Below are 25,933 nucleotides of genomic sequence, written 5' to 3' on the forward strand. Positions count from 1 at the left end.
AAAATTACGTTAAAAAGATCCAAAATGACCAAAAAAATGCACAAAATGACCCAAAAAATACACAAAATTACAAAAAAAAGACAAAATGTCTGAAAAAACACTACATTACGTTAAAAAATTACGTTAAAAAGACCCAAAATGACCAAAAAAATACACAAAATGACCAAAAAAAGACACAAAATTACAAAAAAAGACAAAATGACTGAAAAAACACTACATTACGTTAAAAAATTACGTTAAAAAGACCCAAAATGACCAAAAAAATACACAAAATGACCCAAAAAAATACACAAAGTGACCAAAAAGACACAAAATGACAGAAAAAAACTAAATTACTTAAAAAAGACACACAATTACCAAAAAAGACACACAATTACCAAAAAAGACACAAAATTATTAAAAAAGACAAAATTACCCCAAAAAAGTAATTAAAGGGACCTTCCACACACAACACGGTAAAGTGTCATTCATATAAAACTCACATTAAACTTTCATATCAAGGTGGGGGCCACAAAATATCGTCACAAGGGCCACAATTGGCCCGCGGGCCGCGAGTTTGAGACCCATGCTCTATATCAGTAGTTCTCAACCTTTTTGAGTCGTGACCCCCAATTTAACATGCATGTTGTCCGCGACCCCCGCTCACTGAACACAATCTCACACGCACAGTTCAGATCACCCAAAAAAGAAACAAAATGACCAAAAAAGACACAAATTGAGCAAAAAAGACACAAAATGACCAAAAAAAGACACAATATGACCAAAAAAGGACACAAAATGACCAAAAAGAGTAAACAAATGGACAAAAAAGACACAAAATGACCAGAAAAGACACAAAATGACTAGAAAAGACACAAAATGACCAAAAAGGAAACAAAATGACCAAAAAGACACAAATTGAGCAAAAAAGACACAAAATGACCAAAAAAAAGACACAAAATGACCAAAAAAAGACACAAAATGACCTAAAAGAGTAAACAAATAACCAAAAAAGACACAAAATGACCAGAAAAGACACAAAATGACCTAAAAAAGACACAAAATGACAAAGAAAGACACAAATTGACCAAAAAAGACACAAATTGACCACAAAGACACAAATTGAGCAAAAAAGACACAAAATTACCAAAAAAAGACAAAAACAAGACACAAAATGACTAAAGAAAGAGACAAAATGACCAAAAAAACCCACAAAATGACCAAAAAAGACATTAAATGACCAAAAAGACCAAAACACATGAACACTTTAACACAGTGGAGACAGAGCTGACTTCCAAAATGATTTGGCGACCCCCAGAAATCATCTCACGACCCCAATTGGGGTCCCGACCCCAAGGTTGAGAATAGCTGCTCTATATGATCATGAAAAAACTTTCTAACACTGCAGCATCTTTAAGATGAGACATTATCACATAATAAAGCTTCTTCCATCATGTTTATCACTTTGAACATTAGAGATGGATATTATTGATGGTTAAGAGTGATAATAATGAAAGTTTAGTGCACTTTTACAGCAGTTGTTCCCACTTCTAGCCATGATTGTGCTGATTCCACAGAGCCGCAGGACTTAAAGATGTATAGATTTAATATGATGCAGAGAAGAAGAAAAAAGGACAAGGAGAGGAGAATGTGGAAAGAGCAAAAAAGCCTTTAATGGCTCTGAGCCCGGGCTGGACTGGACATCTGGTACACCGGGGAAATGAACTGTGTGCAGTCAGGTTTTTTGGGCCGAACAACTTGAATTTTTTTTTTTAAATAGATTTTTCATTTCATTTTTGGGTGTCATCTCTTGTTTCCCTCCTTGTTTCTCTCTCTCTCTCTCTCTCTCTCTCCCTCTCTCTCCCTCTCTCTCTCTCTCTCTGTCTTTCTCGCTCTCTCTGTCTCTCTCTCTCTCTCTCTCTCTCGCTCTCTCTCTCTCTCTCTCTCTCTCTCTCTCTCTCTGTCTTTCTCGCTCTCTCTGTCTCTCTCTCTCTCTCTCTCTCTCGCTCGCTCTCTCTCTCTCGCTCTCTCTCGCTCTCTCTCTCTCTCTCTCTCTCTCTCGCTCTCGCTCTCGCTCTCTCTCTCTCTCTCTCTCCCTCTCTCCCTCTCTCTCTCCCTCTCTCTCTCTCTCTCTCTCCCTCTCTCCCTCTCTCTCTCCCTCTCTCTCGCTCTCGCTCTCTCTCTCTCTCTCTCTCCCTCTCTCCCTCTCTCTCTCCCTCTCTCTCGCTCTCGCTCTCGCTCTCTCTCTCTCTCTCTCTGAGTGCGTGCTGAGAGTGGCTGGGTGAGTGTGTCGGAGAGCGATTGTAACGTGTGTAAGTTTTTCAAACTCTTTTTGCTTGTTTTTCCTCCACTGGGAGTTTCTTGATGTATTTGTGCATCACTTCTCCTTCATTGAATCTGTTGCTGTGGTGTTTTTGAGCCCTTGTTTGGTTGTTTGTTTGTTTGTGTGGCGGCTGCCGCCGCAGCCATGCCCGGCATGACTGTGCGTGGAGTCTCCGGTTTGGAGAAGTTGACTCGCCGGCACGCAGTCAAGCTTTCTCCGGCTGCTGGTGTTTCAGTGGAGGAGTGTAGTTTGGCTGTGGGAGCTGTTGTTGGCTGTGAAAGTATTAAATCTGCTTCACGGATGAACAGTGCTGTCGTCATCTTTCTTGACAGCACGGAGAAAGTGAATCAGCTGATTGAAGAGGGAGTAGTGATTCGCGGATCACTGACGCCGGTTCTGTCTCTCGTCAGTCCCGCAAAAAAAGTAATTATTTCAAATGTACCCCCCTTCCTAAAAAATGAGCTGTTGACCAAAGAGCTGGCCCGACACGGTCAGTTAGTGTCCCCCATTAAAATGATCCCCCTCGGTTGTAAATCTCCTCATCTGAAGCACGTCGTGTCTTTCAGACGGCAAGTGTTTATGGTCATGAAGAACAACGAGGATCTGAATTTAGTTTTCAGTTTCCGGCTCGATGATTTTTCGTACACTATCCATGTGACAACAGACACACTGAAATGTTTTGGATGTGGGGCAGAGGGACACCTGGTCCGCTCATGTCCGCAGAGAGAGGGAGACCATCAGGCTGCTCCGCCTGCAGCAGAGACTCCCGTCAGAGCTGACGGTCAGCCTGCAGCACAGACACACACAGACACAGACACACACACTGACACACCAAACACACACACAGACACACACACTGACACACCACACACACACACAGACACACACACAGACATACAGACAGACATGGAGGCGGGTGGAAGCAGGGCGGACAGTGAACATGATGAGTTAAATGTGCAGACTGAAGCTGCAGGAATCCTTCTGACTCAGCAGGAGGTCAGTGGGGAGGCTGAGCTGAAGGAGAAGGTCGGCCAGACTGCAACCAGAGTGGCTGAGTCTGTGTTGGACTTTGAGGAAAATGTGTTGGATGAAGATGTGTTGAAGTTGTCTGTGAAAAGGAAAAGTACAGATACAAAAGTTAATGATAATGATGAAAATAATAAAAAAATGTCAAAGAAAGAGCAGAAGGTGCTTTCCCAGTCCAGTTACACTCAGAGTGACAGCCAGCAGACACAGGAGAGTGACGGTGAGGAAAATGACATGCAGGTTGAGATGCAGAGTGGATACTCAGTCCAGAGGGTCCGAACCTTCCTCAAACAAACAAAGGGGATGAGGGCAGTAAAGATCGAGGAGTATTTCCCTGATTTACAACTTTTTCATGACTCTGTCAGATACCTTATGAAAAATTCTGCTGACATAGAGCCGGCTCCTTTCACTGATCCAGAGATATTCAGACTGAAGAAAATGTTACTGAAGGTTAGAGCACAATTAGCCAACGATGTATAAATGTCTTTTTTTCCTTTTTTTCTTTCTTTTGTCTTTATTAAGATGCAGCTTTACTTTAAAAATGGGTGACATAAAGCTGGGATCTTTAAATATTAATGGTGCTCGTGAGGAGGCCAAGAGAGCTTCTCTGTTTACTCTCATAAAAAATAAAAAGTTAAATGTGATGTTTCTGCAGGAAACCCACAGTACTCCTGACAATGAGTGTGATTGGAAGAAGGAATGGAGTGGGGAGGCTTTTCTCAGTCACAAGAGCAGTAACAGTGGGGGGGTGGCTATTCTCTTCTCCAGAGACCTCTTACCTTTCTCCTGTACTGTGGAAGAAATAGTACCAGGTCGCTTGTTGAAATTAAATACTGTGTTTGAAAAAATCAAAATGGTGTTTATAAATGTATATGCTCCAACTGTGGGATTGGAAAGGATCGTTTTCTTGGACGTCCTTATAAATGTCCTGAGTAAATGTGAAAGTGATGAGTTTTTGTTTCTTGGAGGTGATTTCAATTGTACGGAGCAGCCTTTGTTAGACAGGAACCATCAGGAGCCACACGCTGCCTCGACCTCCTGTCTCCTGAAACTTATTGAACAATTTGAACTGTGTGATGTCTGGAGACACTTTCATAAAGAGCAGCGGCAGTTTACCTGGGTCCACACCAAGGATAACCTGTTGTCTTTGGCCAGGTTAGATAGAGTGTACTGCTTCAAGCATCATTTGAGTGTGGTTAAAAGTTGTGTAATTTGTCCTGTAGGTTTTTCTGACCATTCTATTGTACAGTGTTCTGTATTTATTAAAGATGTCAGGTGTATGAGTGCATACTGGCATTTTAACATCACTCTTTTATCTGATCATGGTTTTAAAAATGCTTTTATTTTTTTCTGGAGACAGTACAGAAGGACAAAGTCTGAATACAGTTCTGTGCAGCAGTGGTGGGATGTAGGCAAAGTAAAAATTAAACAGCTTTGTCTACAATACACTCTCAATGTCACTAAGGACATGGCCCGGTCTATGAGAGCTCTGGAGAGAGAAGTGGTGGAGCTGCAGGAGCTAGCAGACTCCACAGGAGAACGAGAACATATTCAGGTTCTCAAAAGTAAAAGATCAGCTCTGTCTGACCTGCTGGGTTTCTCTGCTCAGGGTGCTCTGGTCCGCTCTCGTTTCCAGAGCATAGCTCAAATGGATGCTCCCTCTCACTTTTTCTTCAGCCTGGAGCAGAAGAACGGTCAGAGGAGGCTGATGCACTCTCTGCGCTCTGACACCGGTCAGCTGCTGCAGGACTCTGCAGAGATCCGGCAGAGTGCTTCTGCATTCTATCAGGAACTGTACAGGACTGATTTCCAGGAGGAGCCAGAGGTGGCGCTGTCCTTCTATGAGGGTCTTCCTCAGGTCTCAGAGGAGGACAATTTGAAGTTGGAGGCTGAGCTCTCTGCGGAGGAGCTGCAGGCGGCCCTGCAGAGCCTGCAGAGCGGCAAGGCTCCAGGGATCGATGGTCTGCCTGCTGACTTCTACAAGACTTTCTGGCCTGTGATAGGTGAAGACTTGCTGTGTGTCCTCAGGGACAGTCTGAAGACGGGGCGGCTGCCCCTAAGCTGCAGGAGGGCTGTCCTCACCCTGCTGCCTAAGAAGGGGGACCTTCAAAACATTAAAAACTGGCGTCCTGTATCTTTGCTCTGTACTGATTATAAACTGTTTTCCAAAGTGTTGGCTACCAGGCTGAGGAAAGTGATGGAGCATGTCATTCATGTTGACCAGAGCTACTGTGTACCCAGCAGGTTGATATCTGACAACATTATTCTGATTCGGGACATTTTGGACCTCTCTGGTTCATTGGGTTGTGAGCTTGGTCTGATTTCTCTAGATCAAGAAAAGGCTTTTGACCGGGTTGAACACAAATACTTGTGGCAGACGCTACAAGCTTTTGGGTTCAGCCCTGGTCTCATAGCCCAGATCCAGGTCTTGTACTGTGACATTGAGAGTGTACTAAAGATTAACGGTGGTTTGAGTGCTCCGTTCAGCGTCCAGAGGGGCGTCAGACAGGGCTGCTCCCTGTCTGGCATGCTGTATTCTTTAGCCCTAGAGCCTCTTCTGCACAAGCTCAGAAAGTCCTTATCTGGTGTCTCTTTTCCGGGTTTTAAAAAATGTTTTAAACTTTCTGCTTATGCAGATGATGTCATTGTCTTTGTTAAAAAACAAGACGATATAAATGTGTTAAATGAAGCTGTTGTGAGCTTTGGTAAGCTATCCTCTGCTAAGGTCAACTGGGGTAAGAGTGAGGCTTTAGCAGTTGGTGTTGGGCTGAGCAGGAAGCTGGTTTTACCAGGAGGGTTGGTGTGGAGAAGGGGTGGTTTTAAATATCTTGGGGTTCACCTTGGTGAAGAAGCCAATAAGAACTGGGACAATCTGTTGGAAAAGGTTGAAGGTAGGCTTAAGAAATGGAGATGGGTTCTGCCGAAAATGTCTTTTAAAGGTCGGATCCTGGTCATCAACAACCTGGTGTCCTCCATGCTGTGGCACCGGCTGGCGTGCCTGGACCCTCCATCCAACCTGCTGTCCCGGGTGCAGTCTGTTCTGGTGGATTTCTTCTGGGATCGTCTGCACTGGGTCCCACAGAGCGTCCTGTTCCTGCCCAAGGAGGAAGGGGGACTAGGACTCGTCCACTTGGCGAGCAGGGGAGCTGCTTTCAGGCTCCAGTTCATCAGGAGACTTCTGACTGGACCTGCTGATCTGGTCTGGAGACCTGTGGCTCGAGCCATTCTGGAGCGGAGTGGTGCGCTGGGTCTCGCCGAACCTCTTTTCTTAATGGATTTAAATGGATGTAAACTGAACAATTTCCCAGGATTTTACAAAGGGCTTTTTAAAGTGTGGGGACTGTTCCACAAAGAAAGAACAAAAAACTGTGACTCACTGTTCTGGCTCCTCAAAGAGCCTGTGGTCCATGGGACTCGTCTCAGGAGCGAAGCAGGGCCGTCCCTGCTCCAGAAACTGTGTGAGGCTAACTGTGTCACACTGGGCCGGCTGGTGGAGGTTTGTGGTCCTGGTTTGGATGAAGCTGCAGGTCTGGCCTCACATATGGGGACCAAGTCTGTCAGGGTGGTGAGTGGCCTGCTGCGAGGCTGGAAGCAGCAGCTAACTGACTCTGAGCTGCTTCTTATCACCGCATACAGCCAGGGGCAGGTCCAAGCCCAGGACAGGGATCCTTTCCCTGATGTCAGACTTGTTCCTGTGTTCACATGTAATGTTGGTTTTTTGTTGAAAATGAATCATGCCAGTAACAATGCACTGAGCACAATGACGGGTAAGGAAATGTACTATTTATCTGTAAAAGTTCTGAATCAGAAGAAGTTGAGTGTTGGGGCTGACACCCCGTGGAGGGCTCACTTCTCTCTGAGGGAGGCTCAGAGGCCTGAGTGGAGAGCTCTGTACAAGCCTCCACTCACCAAAAGAACTGGAGATCTGCAGTGGAGGGTTCTTCATGGGATCGTGGCTGTCAATTCTTTTGTTTCTGTGTTGAACCCAACAGTCCCGGACACGTGTCCTTTCTGCCCACACAGAGAAACAGTGTTTCACTGTTTTCTGGAGTGTGCTCGACTGTTTTCTTTGTTTCAAATGTTGACTCGGCTGTTTCTCTCTTTCCGTGAAACTTTCTCACATGAAACATTCATTCTGGGCTTCAGGTATTCCAAAAGAAGGAAAATGAAGTGCCAGCTACTCAACTTCATCTTGGGTCAGGCAAAGCTGGCCATTTACCTGAGCAGGAAAAACAAAATGAATGACTTGTTGGATTGTGATGTGAGTGTGATTTTTCTTCGCATGTTGAAGGCAAGACTGAAAACTGATTTCAGTTTTTACAGTTTGTCCAAGAATGTGGGTGAGTTTAAGAATGTTTGGTGCCTTGAACACGTGTTGTGTTCTGTAGAGAACGATGAGCTGCTGTTTGGAACTATTTTCAACTGAATCTAACTTAATTTATTTTGTTTTTTATTTTTTATTTTTTTATTTTACTTTATTTTTATTTACGTGTTTTGTCTGTTTTGATTTAGTTATTCTGTGACAAGCAAATAAAGGTGGTTTGAAAAATCAATCTCTCTCTCTCTCTCTCTCTCTCTCTCTCTCTCTCTCTCGCTTTCTTACTTGTTCCTGTGTTCAAATGTAATGTTGGTTTCTTGTTGAAAATGAATCATGTCAGTAATAATGCACTGAGCATGAAAAGGAAAATGAAAATGAAAATGAAGTGCCAGCTACTCAACTTCATCTTGGGTCAGGCAAAGCTGGCTATTTACCTGAGCAGGAAAAACAAAATGAATGATTTGTTGGATTGTGATGTTAGTGTTATTTTTCTTCGTATGTTGAAGGCAAGACTGAAAACTGATTTCAGTTTTTACAGTTTGTCACCTACAGAATGTGGGTGAGTTTAAAAATGTATGGTGCCTTGAAGATGTGTTGTGCTCTGTGGAGAACGAAGAGCTGCTGTTTGGAACTGAATCTAACTTAATTAATTTTGTTTTTATTTTTTTATTTTACTTTTATTTACGTGTTTTGTCTGTTTTGATTTAGTTATTCTGTGACAAGCAAATAAAGGTGGTTTGAAAAATCAAAAATCTCTCTCCCTCTCTCTCTCTCTATCTCTCTCTCTCTCTATCTCTCTCTCTCTCGCTCTCTCTCTCGAATGTGAAAAGAGCAAAAAACGCTCTGAAACTGCTCGCAGGGATTCAATCTGAAGGATGTTTTTGTTTATTCTGACATTAATGTTGCGACATGTAAACAATAACTGAACATCCTTAAAAACAATAATCGGTAACGCTTTATAATAAGGTCCTTAATAACCATTAATTAACAAGTAATAAGGCATTGTTCTCCCTTTAGATCCGGTAGTTGCAAAAAGCATAGTTAACTTATAGTTAACTTATAATAGATGAGCAATAAAGTATATTTTAATATCAATAAGCAAACAAAATAAGATGAATAAAGGCATGGCAAAGACATAATGGGTGGGTCATGGGTGTTTATAATGCCATTATTAACACTTATATAAGCTTATAAACACACAATAATGTTAATAAGCATCTTGTAAGGACTTACAAGGGCCTTATTACTTGTTAATTAATGGTTATTACAAGGACCTTAATATAAAGCGTGACCCAATAATCTGCAGTTTCTCTCTCTTCACTGTCACAGCTCTAAATAAAGATATAAAAGATATAAAGACCACAGGAGCAGTTAGTGAAGGAGATAAAGTGTGAACTCACAGACAGGACCCTCTCTTCTTCTTCTTCTTCTTCTTCTTCTGCTCCTTTTCTTCTCTCTCTGTCTCTCTCTCTCTGTTCTCTGCACATCACAAAAGGGTCAGCCCACTTTAGACCACGCCCACTCATGAGACTGCGCTGTGATTGGTCAGAAACTTGATCCTGAGGTATGTGTGACTGACCCTAAGTGGACACACTGGCTGTGTCCCAATATCAAGGATCCTTCCTCGGTAGGATCCTTCCTTGGTAGGATCCTTCCTTGGTAGGATCCTTCCTTCAGAGTCGGGTTTAGCAAGTAAAAGCCAAAAAGTGGATTAAACCTGAACAGTGATGGAAGAAGTATTCAGATTCCTTACTTAAGTAAAAGTACCAATACCACACTGTGAAATTACTCCACTACAAGTAAAAGTCCTTCATTCAAAACTTACTTCAGTAAAAGTACAAAAGTATCAGCATCAAAATGTACTTAAAGTATCAAAAGTAAAAGTACTCGTTTTGCAGAATGACCCCACTCAGATTGTTAAATATATTCTCAATATATGATTTGATGATTATTATTGATGCATTTATATAAGCAGCATTTTATTTTCTCAAGGTAGGGCTCATGTTAACTATTTAATATACTTTTATGAGGTCTAATTTAGAAAATGTCACTTTAAACTTTAAACCGATCATGTTTTTCATGTTAAATCCTGATCTGAAAAGTCACTAAAGCTGCTGGCTGTATGTAGTGGAGTAAAAAGTACAATATTTGCCTCTAAATGTAGTGGAGTAGAAGTATAAAGTTACATAAAATGGAAATACTCAAGTAAAGTACAAGTATCTCAAAATTTTACTTAAGTACAGTACTTAAGTACTTGTAATTAGTTACATTCCACCACTGAACCTGAATATTTCACTGGTTCTGGCTGAATTTTTGCCGCTACTTAGTTTCATAAAGCAGCAGCACAAAACTCACCATGGAAATGTGTTCTGTGATGTTTTTTTAAATTTTATTTCACAGTACAGTACAATTACATTTACTTATAAATAACAATAACGGATAATAGTGGACTGTCGATAGATTTTTCATTTCATTTTTGGGTTGACTCATTTTAATGGTCAGTAACAAATTAGTTTGGTGTTATCTCTTGTTTCCCTCAGGTGTGATCAGTGAGGCTGATTGAGGGGCAGGTCTCTCTCTCTCTCTCTCTCTCTCTCTCTCTCTCTCTCTTTAGCTGGTGATCAGGCCTCTTTATCCCCCTTTTCTTCTGGTGGGACTGGTGGCTTAGTTATTTACTTCTAAATCTTGCTATAATTAGCTTCTGGTTCTGTGGCAGGAGGGGTTCTTTTTTGGTTTTGTTTCTTCAGTTTTAGATTGTCTTTGTATCTCTGTTTATTCATGGCCTCTTCCTCAGAATATGACAACACAACACTCTAAAAACGCTTAAGAAGACTTTGTGTGAATGATTTGGTGACGTTTAAGGTTACTACTCTGAGAAAACATTGTCCCACATTGTTCACACCAGTACGGTTTCTCTCCAGTGTGAATGTGTTAGTGTACATTAAGGGTGCTACTTTGTGAAAAGGTTTCCCCGCTCTGCTCGCAGCAAGTATCACAAAACAGACACAATATTCAGGATACACAGAAACAGGTCCTTGGTTTGAACAGCAAGTGGCAGTTTTCCTATTACTGTTACTGCTTTTATGTCTCATGTTCGTGTGTCATGTCTCATGCTTTCCTGTTATTGTGCTCAGATGATGCAGTGGGATTTCCTAACTCACAGCTGCTCTGATCTGAATCAAGCAGAAGTTTCCTGTAAAGAGACTGAGACTGCCAAAACAATACGTGATGCATTTTTAAACTGCTATATGTTTGATATTTTAATACATCTTCAGATTATTTCACAACCCATCCACCCTTTAATGGAGAAATCCATTAGCAACATCTACAGAAATTAATTTGGAAGATGTGTGTTTCTATATAAACATGGGAACTCTAGGGAGATTTAAAAATTCAGATCATCAAACAGGAAACATCAGGCAGGTTTGGCCAGTGAGTTTTTCCTTCTGGGTGTGGGGACTTTCCTGCAAGATATTGCCTTGTGGACAAATAGTTGTTTGATATACTAGTATCTATATATACATTTTCAATGAAAATTTACAATACACCAATAAAATCAGACACTTTCTAATGGTTTTGAGCAAACCTTCAGCAAATACCCTAATTAATTATTATGAGATACACAAGTGGATTATAAACATTGATAAACACTTCTATATTGTCAGGCCGGGCTCGAAGCAGGACTCAGACGCAGAGATAGAGTATGTCAAAAGCACTTTATTTTGGTACTTAGTCAGCAAGAGGAACTCCCCGAACAGAGAAAACAAAAAGGGCTATGAACATTAACAGTCTAGAAGACCTAACACTAATAATCCCGAAAAGAGGGAAAAACACAAAACTCCTGACTATCCTGGAACTCAGGGCAAACTATCCTATGGGATAAGGAACAAACAACTAGACAAGGGAAGGGGGAAAAAGGGACAAAATAAAATACTAATAAACAAAAGGCGCTCCAAAAGGGAGGAAATGACTTAACAGGGAAAAAGACTAAACTAAAAATCACTCCGTAAAATGGAGGAACAATCTAAGGGAGAAAAACTAAATAACTCAAAATCACTCTGAAGGAGGAATAACAAAAGGCAATCTAAACAACTAACAAACTAAGGGAGCAGCTAAGCTGTGAAAATTTACAAAAGAAAATCACTCTTACGAGGAGAACCAACTTGAAAACGAAGCAAGGCAGATGACTGTGGCGATGACAAGAACTGTGGAAATGCTGGCGAGATGAAAAACGACACACTGGCACAGGACAAGGGAGACACAGACTATTTAACACATGAGGGAGGGAGCACCAGGTGAACACAATTGGTAATTAGGGGAGACACTCAGGCAGGTGACACACACAGGGAGGGGCAGGTGACCTGAAACGAGAGGAGAGTTACTTTTCAAAATAAAAGCAGTGACGAGACCAAAACATAAAAAACCCAAGACCTCACCACGGTGTGACATATATGTCTTATTATAGGCCTATCTGCTCATTTAATTCCAAAAACCTCTAGCTAATAACTTTATTCCTTGGGGGAAAGAAAAAGAAAAGGTAACATTGGTAGTGTTGTCTATATAGAACCATACTGTCCTTGTGTTTGTTGTCTTCAGAGGACACCAGGTGGCGTTTCTTCCTCCTGGACTGCTGTTGGCTCCTGATCGCTGTCTCTCACCGTCTCCCTGTAGACCAGCCATTCTCAACCTTGGGGTCCCGACCCCAATTGGGGTCGCGAGATGATTTCTGGAGGTCGTCTAATCATTTTGGAAGTCAGCTCTGTCTCCACTGTGTTAAAGTGTTCATGTGTTTTTGTCTTTTTGATCATTTAATGTCTTTTTTGCCCATTTTGTGTTTGTTTTTTTCAGTAATTTTGTGTCATTTTTTGTCTTTTTCTGGTCATTTTGTGTCTTTTTTTGCCCATTTTGTGTGGGTTTTTTTTTTGTGATTTTGTCTTTTTTTGGTCAATTTGTGGTCAATGTGTGTCTTTTTGGTTATTTTGTGTCTTTTTCTGGTCATTTTTTGTCATTTTGTGGTCAATTTGAGTCCTTTTTTGCTTAATTTTATGTAATTTTTTGGTCAATTTGATTCTTTTGTTTGGGTAATTTTGTGTCTTTTCTGACAAATCCCAAATTAGCAAGTTATTACTTTACAAGGAGTCTCTGGCTTGAAGCTGACTGTTACAAAAAAAATATATAAATGCACAGACAGAGAGATGTTTTAGTTGTTGTCTGCTCCATTATTTGTCCAAAATTCGTCGTATCAACTGAGTTTGTCTGATCTGAACTGTGAGATTGTGTTCAGTGAGACAACATGCATGTTAAATTGGGGGTCGCGACTCAAAAAGGTTGAGAACTACTGCTGCAGACTGGTTGATCTCTGGCTCGCTGTTAGTTGCGTCATTTTATCTCAGCTTGCGACTGCTCAAGCGAGGGTCTTTAATAGGGAGCCAGTAATCGTTTTGTTAGCATAGGTGGTTAGCATTATTATATCCTGCTCTGTTAGATGCAAGAAAGCAAGCGGCAAAGCATCAAGCTTTTCATAATTTCCAAACTCCTTCCACAGTCCCCAGAACTATGGAGTTGGGACATCAGAATCATTAACAACATGTCATGAGTAAAATCATCTTTGGTATTGTGAGATGTCATTTCTAATTAAACAAATGTCTGTCAGTTTACAATCACTTTATAGACTTAAATTAATCCAAACAGTTCTAGGAGTTGATTAAAATGCTTATTATAGGTCTATCTGCTTGTTTAATTCCAAAAACCTCTAGCTAATAACTTTATTCCTTGGGGGAAAGAAAAAAAGAAAAAGAAAAAGAAAAAGGACCATTAGATCAGAGCTGAAGGAGTTGTAGAGGCGGGGGAATGTGTGTGTGCTCTCTGTGAGTGCCGCTGATTGTGTGTGTGTTTCCTGTAGGTGTGTGCGTATGCTTCCAGTGTATGTGTGTCTGTTGTATGTGTGTGTGTGTGTGTGTGTGTGTGTGAGTTCTGTCAGTGTGGTTAGGGTTTGTGTGTCTCTTCCTGTTCTCTGCTGAGAGCATTTTAACTGCTCTCAACTTTAGCTCAGCATATGTACCATGTATTTACACATAAACTAGTATTTACATATTATCACGTAACACAATGTACCTGTACAAATCACATATTTTGATATATATATATATATATATATATAATATATTTGAGGAATTCAATTAATGATTTCTTAGTGAGAAATAAAGAGTATAAAACTTGCTTGTCTTTATGTATTTTAATACAAGATAATATATGGAAAAGTTACAAAGATTAAAATGAGTTTACAAGTCAGACAACACAAGCAATCATGTTCAAACAGAGTCACATGACACTGTTCTGCTGGATAGGGACAGAGTTCTATCAGCCAAAGAGGATCAAGAAGATCTGACCAAGTTACTTGTGGTGAGTGAAGCTCTGATACACCAGAGTTCATCAAGTTGATGGTCCGAACATCCACCAGATGTTTTCAAGCAGTAATGCAAACACTACTGATGTGGAGAACTTAACTCAAAGGAACTCAATTTACAGAGTTTATAAATATATACACACACATTTAAACAGTTTTTTCATGTTAAATCTTAACCGGTGAAGTAACTAAACCTGTCAGTTAAATGTAGTGAATTATAGGTATAATTAAAGGACAATAGTAAAAGTATAAGTGTCAGAAAAAGGAAATATTCAACTTAAGTACAACTATCTTTAAATGTTGCTAAAGTACAGTTCTTGAGTAAATGTAAAAAAAATACATCCCACCACTGATTACAGGCTGTGTGGGCTTTAATGTTATTAATTATCTTACTGGTGTCAGATATCAGATACTTAATAATGATGATCGTGTTGATACTGAGAATGACAGAAACAACAGATTCATTTTTACAATAATATTCTTATTTCATCAGAATTTAATAGGAATGAAGTTTGTTCAGTCTGAGAATGTTTTGGTATCTGTGTTTATTTATGGCCTCTTCCTCCTCACTGGATCAAACCACCGCAGTCAGACACAATTACTGTTGGTCAGTTTTTAGTTTCAGAGAGAAGCTCAGACACAGCACATGGAGAGGAGGCATGAAGAAAAAGCTGGCTTGGCTTTTAAACGCTTAAGAAGATGTTGGGAATTAAGGATGGCTCTTTTATGAATAAATGATGACCTTGCACAGGACGTCAAATATGTTAATAAAAGGGCGGTATCATAAATGCTATCCCTCCTATAAGGATATCAGATATGTAGGAATGAACTTAAGCAACACTTATGTGAATCTTATGGTTCAAAAGTGTGGTTAGATGGCTGTAAGAATTAATAATAATTATCATGAATAATTATTAATTATAAGAAATGATATGACTTGATTTGCTCTAACTCATAGCTCGTTGGGGCACCATCTGTAAAACAGAAAAATATAGCCAATCCACCTAAATCAGTCTCATAAAGTTACTAAACTATCAATTTGGAACACTGATTATTAATTATGAGCATAATTTTAATCAAATTACCTTATTAATATTAGTAATGGTTGAAGGAATCGTGAATTCTTGTCACAGCAGAGGCCAGCATATTGTTCATAATGTACAACATTAAATAGACAGCATTTGTGATCAAAAGGTATTTATTCCAAAAACAAGTAAAGCCAATAAAAGCACAAATCTATTAACTACACCTGCCATTTTGTGAGTTGACTCAGAAAGCTGTTGCATTTAGTCCACAAATGTTAAAGTCCACAAATCAACCCAAGACTCAACTGTGGTACGATCCCAACAAAGACTTTGTGTGAACGCGTTGGTGAGATTTAAGGTTACAACACACAGAAAACCTTTTCCCACATTGTTCACACCAGAACGGTTTCTCTCCAGTGTGAACACGTCGGTGGACATTAAGGGGACCACTACTAGAAAACGTTTTCTCACAATATTCACACCAGTACGGTTTCTCCCCAGTGTGAACACGTTGGTGATTTTTAAGGGCAGCACTGTGAGAAAACCTTTTACTACATTCGTCGCAGCTGTACGGTTTCTCTCCTGTATGAATGCGTTGATGTCGTCTCAGGTGCTGTGCCTGAGAGAAAGCGTTCCCACATTGGTCACAGCTGTACGGTTTCTCTCCAGTGTGAATGCGTTGATGTCGTCTCAGTTTATGTGCCGTGGTGAAAGCACTCCCACATTGATCGCAGCTGTACGGTTTCTCTCCAGTGTGAATGCGTTGATGTCGTCTCAGTTTATGTGCCGTGGTGAAAGCACTCCCACATTGATCGCAGCTGTACGGTTTCTCTCCAGTGTGAATGTGTTGATGTTGTCTCAGGCTCTGTACTGTGGTGAAAGCGCTCCCACATTGGCCACAGCTGTACGGTTTCTCTCCAGTGTGAATGCGTTGATGTCGTCTCAGTTTATGTGCTGTGGTGAAAGCACTCCCACATTGATCACAGCTGTACAGTTTCTCCCCAGTGTGAATGCGTTGATGTTGTCTCAGCTTGCTTATTGTGGTGAAAGCACTCCCACATTGGTCACAGCTGTACAGTATTACATCATTCAATTGCTCCACTAAGGTGTCGGCCATCTTGAAAATGGCCGCCATCTTGGAATTTCAAGTAACTGTGGGTGGGTTATTGTGAAGTGACCCACAGATACTGCTCATGCCAATTTTTATGCTTGTATCACCAAATAAACCATTATATAATTTAATTGCGCCACTAAGGTGTCGGCCATCTTGAAAAATGGCCGCCATCTTACACTTTCAAATGTCTCGGACAATTTTCTTGTTAAGTGACCCATGGAGACTGCTCAGGCCAATTTTTATGATTGTATCACCAAATAAACCATTATATCACTTAACTGCTCCACTTAGGTGTCGGCCATCTTGAAAAATGGCCGCCATCTTAAAATTTCAAATGTCTCGGACAATTTTCTTGTTAAGTGACCCATGGAGAGTGTTCATGCCAATTTTCACGCTTGTATCATAAACTGAAAGATTCTGGCAAAAATGAGCACTTAGCCGCTCCACTATAGGTCTAGGTAGTCTGAAACGACAGCTTAATGTTAATGGTAGTAGTATTGTCTGTTATTGTAACCGTCACTTTATATTCTTCATAAAGCTCCAACAGCATCGTTTGATCGGCCGCCGATGAAAAATCTGTGCTGTTTTTCACCTCTTTTTGTGACCATCACTTGATATTCTTAATAAAGCTCGTTCAGCGCTGATTATCACCACTTTTCACATCATCTTATGGCTGTTCCACGATCGATTAATACGGGCTGCTTATATACTTTGCTCTTGTGCACAATGCCAGCTTGTATAGCCCATAGATATCTATGGTAGAGCCTGGGTTGAGTTAGCGTGGACTAGACACTCTGAGCTGTTAGTAGAACGGCTTTAGCCTCAAGTGAAAGTTGGTGTTAATTCTAACCAGGCTTTGTCAATGAAGCTGCGGTTTGTTTAGCCACGTTGATGGAACAGCCCTCTGTTGTCCTTCTGCCACCTTGTGGATGAGTTAGCTTTAAAAACAACACACATTTATTATATAAATGTATAATAATGTATATATTATTATAGACTAAAATGAACTTAAGGGCTGTTATAAATAAAAAAGAGGATGAAAAAGAAAATATTTTTAAAAATGTATTAATAAATAATAATATAATATAACCAGCATATTTATACCAATGTATAATATTACAATAATAACAATAATAATAATAATAATAATAATAATAATAATGATAATAATAATAATAATAATAATAATAATAATAATAATAATAATAATATTTTTATTATTATTACTAGTGCTATTATTATACTATATAAATCAACTTTTTTTTTTTTTTTAAGATTTTTTTTGGGGCATTTTGTAGTTTTATATTGAGAGAGAGATATATTGAGAGTGAAAGGGGGAGACAGAGAGGAAGACATGTGGGAAAGGGCTCCGAGCCGGATTCGAACCCGGGTCGCCCGGGTTATTATTATTGTTATAATTACCATAATCATCATAATATAGCAATATTAAAATGAATTTAAGTAGAATAACAGAGTGAAAAAGAAAGACATAGATAAATTAAAAAATAATTTAAAAAAGGGGGGGGGGGGGGGGGGGGGGGGGCAATGTATTATGTAAATCTATATCTTAGGATGGAGCTAGAGTTATTTTAGAAACAAGCATTTTATGGCAGCGATCAGTTGTACTGGAAGCAACGAGCAGAGGTGTCATGATGTAAGCTTCATGTTAATTGGGTTCATGATATACTTCTTCTAAGTGGTTATCTAAAACATCACATACTTCTTGATAAGCTGGTCTAAAGCACACTCATGATAATAAAAAAAGTATGGTAAACAGGAGAAAGCTTTCAGATTTCATAATTGTCATATTCTGAAGAAGTATAAACTGCTGAGCTGGGAGAAAAATAAAAAACATAACACAGAATGAAAAGCCAGGTAAAAATGTCTTTATTTCAGAGGTTTGATCCTGGATTACTGTAAAAATGTTTAAAAATTATACATTTGAAAAAAAATTCATGTTGAATCCCAACCTGAAAAATAATTAAGAACATTTTTTTAATGAAGTAAAGTTATCATATCATTACATTTCACCACTATTTACAGGCTGTGTGGATTTTATTGTTATTTATTATCCTGCTGGTGTCAGATAATTAATGATAATGACCATGTTGATGCTGAGAATGACAGAAACAACAGCTCAATGTTTACAATAATATTTGGAGTTTATCAGAATCTAATAAGAATAAAAGTTTGTTCAGTCAGAGTTTGAACTCTGGAGTGTTTTTGTGTCTCTGTTAATCCATGGCCTCTTCCTCCTACATACAGTTCCTGCTGTTCAGTCTTTCGTTTCAGAGAGAAGCTCAGAATATAACAACACAGCACAGGGAGAATGGTGAATGCGTTGATGTGCTGCCAGGGTCCCTGCCTGAGTGAAAGTTTTCCCACAATGATCGCAGCTGTACGGCTTCTCTCCAGTGTGAATGCGTTGATGTCGTCTCAGGTTGTTTGCCAGAGTGAAAGTGTTACCACATTGATCGCAGCTGTACGGTCTCTCTCCAGTGTGAATGCGTTGATGTCGTCTCAGGTTGTTTGCCAGAGTGAAAGTTTTCCCACATTGATCGCAGCTGTACGGCTTCTCTCCAGTGTGAATGCGTTGATGTTTTCTCAGGTTGTTTGCCTGAGTGAAAGTGCTCCCACATTGGTCGCAGCTGTACGGTCTCTCTCCAGTGTGAATGCGTTGATGTGCTGCCAGGGTCCCTGCTTGAGTGAAAGTTTTCCCACAATGATCGCAGCTGTACGGCTTCTCTCCAGTGTGAATGCGTTGATGTTGTCTCAGGTTGTTTGCCTGAGTGAAAGTGCTCCCACAATGATCACAGCTGTACGGCTTCTCTCCAGTGTGAATGCATTGATGTTGTCTCAGGCTCTCTGCCCGAGTGAAACTTTTCCAACATTGATCGCAGCTGTACGGCTTCTCTCCAGTGTGAATGCGTTGATGTGCTGCCAGGGTCCCTGCCTGAGTGAAAGTTTTCCCACAATGATCACAGCTGTACGGCTTCTCTCCAGTGTGAATGCGTTGATGTTGTCTCAGGTTGTTTGCCTGAGTGAAAGTGCTCCCACATTGGTCGCAGCTGTATGGTCTCTCTCCAGTGTAAATGCGTTGATGTGCTGCCAGGGTCCCTGCTTGAGTGAAAGTTTTCCCACAATGATCGCAGCTGTACGGCCTCTCTCCAGTGTGAATGCGTTGATGTTGTCTCAGCCTGCTTGTTGAGGTGAAAGCGCTCCCACATTGGTCGCAGCTGTACGGCTTCTCTCCAGTGTGAATGCGTTGATGTCGTCTCAGGCTCTCTGCCCGAGTGAAACTTTTCCAACATTGATCGCAGCTGTACGGCTTCTCTCCAGTGTGAATGCGTTGATGTGCTGCCAGGGACCCTGCTTGAGTGAAAGTTTTCCCACAACGATCGCAGCTGTACGGTCTCTCTCCAGTGTGAATGCGTTGATGTTTTCTGAGTCCACTTTTACCGGTGAAAGCGCTCCCACATTGATCGCAGCTGTACGGCTTCTCTCCAGTGTGAATGCGTTGATGTTCTGCCAGGGTCCCTGCCAGAGTGAAAGTTTTCCCACAATGATCGCAGCTGTACGGCTTCTCTCCAGTGTGAATGCGTTGATGTGCTGCCAGGGTCCGTGCCCGAGTGAAACTTTTCCAACATTGATCGCAGCTGTACGGCTTCTCTCCTGTGTGCCTGCGTTGATGTTCTGCCAGGGACCCTGCCTGAGTGAAAGTTTTTCCACAATGATCGCAGCTGTACGGTTTCTCTCCAGTGTGAATGCGTTGATGTTGTCTCAGGTTGCTTGTTGAGGTGAAAGAGCTCCCACATTGATCGCAGCTGTACGGTTTCTCTCCAGTGTGAATGCGTTGATGTTGTCTTAGCTTGCTTATTGTGGTGAAAGAGCTCCCACATTGGTCACAGCTGTATGGTTTCTCTCCAGTGTGCGCTCTTATATGAACCTTTAAATAGCCAGCTGATGTGAAGGATTTGTCACAGAGCTGACAGTGGTGATGTTTAAGCCCCTCTCTTTTTCCCTGTTTCTATAGCAACAGACAGACAAAGAAAGAGAGAGAGGGTCAGTGAGTTGCCATGGTGGAGCAATTTATCTAAAACCATCAAAAATAATTAGAGCACGTCTGTACAACATAACCCTCGATGTTTAAGTGTGAACAGCTGGTTACAACAAAAAAATTAAAACATTTAATTCCAAGGTGGGAATAAAAAGAAACAGCCATGAAGTGTTTCATTCTGACTGTCAGGTGTTAATTTACCCAGATACCACTCCAGTGTAAGAACACATCCTCCGTCCAAGTGCACGTGGGTAGGGTTTTGTGTGTTGTTACATCTCCTAAATATCAATCTTTGGATTTACTTTTATCCCTCTCTCCCCTTGTTAAAACATTCCAATAAACACTGGTTGGCGTTCCCCCGAGAATGCAATTTGTAATTATTTTGTGGGCTTCCCATCTCCAGACTCTTCCCTTCTCACATGCAGTGTTGATTGCAAATCAACTTAGCTGTCTTTTGAAGCTCATTTTACGTGAGGTGATTCTTATCTCTGGAGGGACAGCATGGTGCCAAGGTTCCTACTCCCGCGTTTCTTTAGAGCGTTTTAATGGTCCTGAACTGATATAGCACCTAGTCTGTTTGCTCAGATGTCTGGGAGACACCAACCATCGCTGGGAACCATCACCTAAGTCGGATCCCTCCTCTGACCTTTTGATTTCTAGATGGGACCTGACAAACAATTTACAGGAAACAGATGTGTCTTTCAAATCAGACTAATCTGTTTTGTGACACAATTTTTGTTTTGTGAAATATGGGGGAATACATGTTGTTCCTTGTGTACATTTTAATCTTGTTAAAATCAGTATTCTGTATTGCTTCTGTACAATGTAATTCCTCTTCTCTTGATAACCTCTGGTATTATGTCATTTTGATATAATGTTTCCAAGTATCAATTCATATAAATATGCAGCTCCCGTTCGCATAATATGTGTGTCACGGCCCAAGGAATGCCCGTCATGAGAAATATAAAAGTCAAAGTAGATGTTTGTTCTCTCTCTTGCTTTCTGCTTCTCTTCTTCTACGGTTTCTTCTTGCACAAATTTAGTTTTAAACATTTTCTTTTCTTTCTTTCTTTCTTTCTTTATATTTATTTATTTTTTTCTACTACTTTTTCTTTCAAGTTAATGTTACTAGTTATATATATTTTTACTCATCAGTAATCCAGTATTTTTTTTTACAAGACTGCATTCAACTTTTTAAGAATTTATTAGTGACAAGTTTTTTGACACAAAGACGACAGTACTGTGAGCGCTATTTTTATGAAGCAGATTAAAGATTAAAGTTCATTCAGCAACTTTTATCTCAACCTGCAACCTGAAACCTGCAAAAGCCACTGAAACCTCCAGGACATCAGACTACAGCGAGTCAAGAGAGCAGCTGATCGTTTCCTCTCAGAGCCAGACCGGACCACGGACTGGACCAGAACCAACAGCTGCACACTGCAAAAAAGCCAACTTGTATTTTTTGGCCTAAAACAGTGATTTAAGTTGGTAAAACTTGGAAATATAAATTATTGACATTTAGGTCAATAATGTAAGTTAGCACAACAAAGGAAGCCAGTTGTCTGCTCAGAAACAAGTTTGTGAGTTGTTGTTACTTATATCTTTAAGTTGGGGTTCACAACAAGGGACAATAGTTCTGATAACTCTTATTTCTTTGTTGTGAAATGCGGGAAAGTGGTGAAATTCGGTCATTAACGAAAGCTAGCGGCTAACTGATGCTAGCGGCTAACTGATGCTAGCGGCTAACTGATGCTTGCGGCTAACTGATGCTAGCTGCGCTGCTTGTTACAGCTACAAGAGTAGCCATTAGCGTATCAATGCTAACTCAAAATTGTGTTCGCAACATTAGCTGACATTTCATAGCGGCGTTACAATCGTGCCAATTTAGCACATTGCAGAAGTTAGCAGAAGTAAGGATTAAAAGTTATTAAAAATAATAATAATAATGATAAGTAGTTATTAAAAGTTAAAACTGTTAGTACAACTTACAGTTGAGTTGACAAAAATCTGAATTCAGAGTTGAGTAAACTCAAAAACAAAACTTAAAATATTTAGTTTAATTGTCCAACTGAAAATTTCATCGAAGTTTGTTGCCTTGGAATTTTGAGTTCACCCAACTTTTCTTTTTTTGCAGTGCACAGCGGGTCGCGAGGCGAATCAATCCTGAGAGTTCATCGCTTCTTCACGTCTTCTCAAGTTGGGTCAAGCTGATTTCCTGGCTATTTGTGGTTAAAAGCTGGTGCTGAATTGTTTCCTGAAGTAAACTTTCATATGTTAACTTTAAAGTAATTAGAGGTCCAAATTAATTGTTTAGTCAACAGCGGTGAGGTTTCAATTGGTTTACCGTGCCTATGTTTGATTTTAGATAACTTTGTAATCTGGGTAACAAACTCATGTTGCATTAATTTGATATTCTTTATTTCTTCACTTTTCTGTCCATACATATCTATGTTTAGCATAAATGAATGTATAATCTCTTATGTTGTTGTCCGTGAGATTCATTCAGACGGAGAAACAGTCACTGAATAGGTAAAGAATTCATTATTTTCAAATGAGACTGAAACAAAATGTGATTAATTTATCAATACCAGATTTTATTGGGTTTTGATCTGTACAGTTAGTTGAATAATCCGAATTTAACTAAGAAATGACTATACTTCTTATTAGGAATTACATAAATAATCTATTATTATAAATTGATTAATTAATGAATTGATAAATCATGAAAGAATTCCCCATATGTCCCTAGATTGTTCTGTTGGATTCATAATGTTGATCTCTGAAGTAAAGAGAACAAAAAATGACAAAAAACACAAATTCAAACTGAAGTTCATTAAAGTGATCTGACCTTCTTTGGAGGACTCATTCTTCTTCTTCTTCTTCTTTCAGACGGACGTCCTGAAGTCAGAAGTGTTTCGTGACACAGATGAGCTGTGAAGTCAACAAACAGAGACACACGATGAGGACATAAATAAATATATGATTTAACCTGCAAGCTGCATTGAACGGGCCCTCACATGTACGCACACGTTAAAAAGAATTGGTCCCAAAATTGAACCTTGGGGAACACCACAATTAATTTCTAAAACTACTGGATGAACAATCACCTATACTTACAAAAATGTTCCTGTCATTCAGGAAAGATTTGACCCAGTTAAAACAGTACCAGAGATGCCAAACAAATTATTTAATCTATTTAAAAGAATTGAATGATCAACTGTATCGAAGGCTGCAGTTAAATCAAGAAATTTGGCCGATTTCCCAATTGACATAATAAGTAAACATAACCTGTGTTCACTGGGAACATGTGAAAAGTGCAACTGTACAGCAATTAAACCCAAATTGAACAAAAAACTACATGTACCTTACAGACTGCTGCTTGAATTCAAATTTAACTTAACCCTTTGATGCACAACATGGGTCTAAAGTGACCCGATATGTATGAGTTTTTATGTCCTATATCTTTGCAGTAAATTATTTTCATCATTCAGTATTCCAGGTTTTCCTCAATTAGTTTGTTTTTGATCATCATACATCCTAATTTTATGTTTTCCTTTATTCATTTTTTAATAAAATACCTTTTTGTGTCACTACCCTTCTAATGCACAACATGGGTCAAAAATGACCCATATCCATTTTTTAGCTAAGTAGCTTGCTAAGCTAACTACTTAGCTAACTTCTTGGCTAAGTATTTAGCTAAGTAGCTTGCTAAGCTAAATACTTAGCTAACTTCTTGGCTAAGTATTTAGCTAAGTAGCTTGCTAAGCTAAATACTTAGCTAACTTCTTGGCTTAGTATTTAGCTAAGTAGCTAACTTCTTGGCTAAGTAGCTTGCTAAGCTAACTACTTAGCTAACTTCTTGGAAAGTATTTAGCTAAGTAGCTTGTGAAGGTAACTACTTAGCTAAGTAGCTTGCTAAGCTAAATACTTAGCTAACTTCTTGGCTAAGTAGTTAGCTTAGCAAGCTACTTAGCCAAGTAGTTAGCTATATAATAATAGAAAAAAGTTATTTTCATAAAGTATGAGAGGCAAAATGGAAATAATGATATGTTATCAAAAACAAGGAATTCCGAATATTCAATCATAAACCAAGTTGATATCAAAAGATAGAGCACAGAAACACACAGAAGCATTAAATAACATGGAGGGAATGAATGAGGGTCATTTAGACCCATGTTGTGCATCAAAGGGTTAAAACAGGAGCCCAATATATGACAACTCAATCTGCACTGTGCAGACAAAATCACAAAAAGTACAAAAAATATAAGCAGCATCAGTCCCTAATCAGAACATAAATAAATAGGAGGGCTCAGACTACACTGCACAATTCTATGAGCTACAAACAAGATGAACAGAGAGGTGATGTGCACCACATTATTTAATCAGTTTATTATTTCGGTTATATAGTTCATTTTCAAGCCAATAACCGATAACATGCCGATAATATTGTGCATCCCTAGTGTATCAGAAATAAAAATATTGCAGGTGAGTCTATGTTTACAGCTGTGTACGAGCATAATGTTTGAATAAACTAATAGAAGAAGAAGAGAGGACAGAAGGAAGCAGCTGTTCTTCAACAGCAGGGACATAAAGTCTGTTCCAGAAATCCACACATGGCTCAGTGTTGTGTTTCTGTTCAGTCCAACAGTTACAAGCTCTATATCAGAGGTCTCAAACTCAAATTACCTGGGGGCCGCTGGAGGCAGTATCAAAATGACCAAAAAAAGACACAAAATTACAAAAAAAGACAAAATGACTGAAAAAACACTACATTACGTTAAAAAATTACGTTAAAAAGACCCAAAATGACCAAAAAAATACACAAAATGACCCAAAAAAATACACAAAGTGACCAAAAAGACACAAAATGACAGACAAAAACTAAATTACTTAAAAAAGACACACAATTACCAAAAATGACACAAAATTATTAAAAAAGACAAAATTATTTAAAAAAGACAAAATTACCCCAAAAAAGTAATTAAAGGGACCTTCCACACACAACACAGTAAAGTGTCATTCATATAAAACTCACATTAAACTTTCATATCAAGGTGGGGGCCACAAAATATCGTGACGAGGGCCGCAATTGGCCCGCGGGCCGCGAGTTTGAGACCCATGCTCTATATCAGTAGTTCTCAACCTTTGAGTCGCGAACCCCAATTTAACATGCATGTTGTCCGCGACCCCCGCTCACTGAACACAATCTCACACGTACAGTTCAGATCACCCAAAAAAGAAACAAAATGACCAAAAAAGACACAAAATGACCAGAAAAGACACAAAATGATCAAAAAAAGACATAATATGACCAAAAAAGGACACAAAATGACCAAAAAGGAAACAAAATGACCAAAAAAAGACACAAAATGACCAAAAAAGGACACAGAATGACAAAAAAAGACACAAAATGACCAGAAAAGACACAAAATGACCAAAAAGGAAACAAAATGACCAAAAAGACACAAATTGAGCAAAAAAGACACAAAATGACCAAAAAGGAAACAAAATGACCAAAAAGACACAAATTGAGCAAAAAAGACACAAAATGACCAAAAAAAGACACAAAATGACCTAAAAGAGTAAACAAATAACCAAAAAAGACACAAAATGACCAGAAAAGACACTAATTGACCAAAAAGGAAACAAAATGAACCAAAAAAGACACAAATTGACCACAAAGAC

General features: G+C 39.5%; 1 pseudogene; it reads right to left on the minus strand.

Annotated features, from left to right (window-relative positions):
• The window catches only part of LOC131989060 (zinc finger protein 208-like), a 403,618-nt pseudogene that overhangs the window by 6,767 nt on the left and 370,918 nt on the right, over positions 1 to 25,933 (minus strand).

The sequence above is a fragment of the Centropristis striata genome, chromosome 17 (assembly GCF_030273125.1).
Source record: "Centropristis striata isolate RG_2023a ecotype Rhode Island chromosome 17, C.striata_1.0, whole genome shotgun sequence".
Taxonomy (NCBI): domain Eukaryota; kingdom Metazoa; phylum Chordata; class Actinopteri; order Perciformes; family Serranidae; genus Centropristis; species Centropristis striata.